Consider the following 1,244-nt stretch of genomic DNA (forward strand, 5'->3'; position numbering starts at 1 on the left):
GAGAGAGAGAGAGAGAGAGAGAGAGAGAGAGAGAGAGAGAGAGAGAGGCATGTAAAGGCCTGTGGTTGATGTTGTGAATCATCCTCGGTCACTCTCCTACAGTATTCACTTAGCCAGGGTCTTTCAGTCAAACTCAGAGGTCACGGATATGACTGGTCTCCCTAATGTGCTTGCTCTGGTCATCCTTTGTCTCTGCCTCCTGGGGCTGGGATTACAGTTGGCCACCACACACATCTAGCATTTATTTGAGATTTGAAGAATCCAAACTCTAGTCTTCATACTCATCTGGAAGTGCTTTAGCCACTGAGCAATCTTTCCAGTCCCACAATACATATTCTCAATCACTGCACTCTCGAGTCTCTGTAGAAAGGCCCAGGAAGAGCTATGCTACAACCCAGATTTTTAATGAGCAAGTACTAAATTCCCCTGCTCAGAAAATTTCTTCCAACTATTTCATTTGGAAGGAAAATAAAACAGCATGGGACACAACAGAAAGTGGTAAGTGTCATTAAACTTCTGAAACAAATTGAAGCATGGAGAAAGAGACAATCTAATGGCCCTGTGGAAATGAAAAAGCAAGGCTTGCACCTTGGTGCGGTTCTCCAGTCTCCCCTTCAGTCCTCCTAATAACTCTGATTTATGGCATGTAAAATGCTACAGCGAAGGGAAATCAACTCTGGTTTGCCTTGGCCAGTGTCTCCTTCTCTGTGTGAGCGGTACTGTGGAAAGCTGCCATATAGACCTAATACTCTGTGCTGCACTTCAACACCCATTTTCTTCCCATTGCTTGACTTTTTTGTTTTTTTCTACAATGAGACAGAGAAGCAATTACCTCCCCATCTGCTCATCTTGATGCCCATGCTTCATTGAGCCAGAAAGAAGAGGAAACGAGAATGAGAACACTGAAGACCAAAGACCTAAAACGTGAGGAGGAAATACAAAGTTTTAATTCAGTGAGATTCGAGGAGAAATGTGCAGCTAAAGTTTCCACCTTCCTCTGTTTCTCAGTGGAAATGCTTAATTGCCTCTGACTATGGCAACAAAATCTGAAATAATAATAATAAACTTTTAAGATAAGATTAACAAAGCCTGACATACTATACCTTGTATTTATACTGTGACTTACTATAAACAGGACATGTTCCATATCTTATCTCATTTATTGCTGAAGAAATGCTCATTCATTAACCAATCATTTGAACTTAGGATCTGAAAGGATTTAGTAAGAAAAAAATATGATTTAG

This window comes from Grammomys surdaster, unplaced genomic scaffold (assembly GCF_004785775.1).
Source record: "Grammomys surdaster isolate TR1022 unplaced genomic scaffold, NIH_TR_1.0 220, whole genome shotgun sequence".
In the NCBI taxonomy this organism is placed as follows: domain Eukaryota; kingdom Metazoa; phylum Chordata; class Mammalia; order Rodentia; family Muridae; genus Grammomys; species Grammomys surdaster.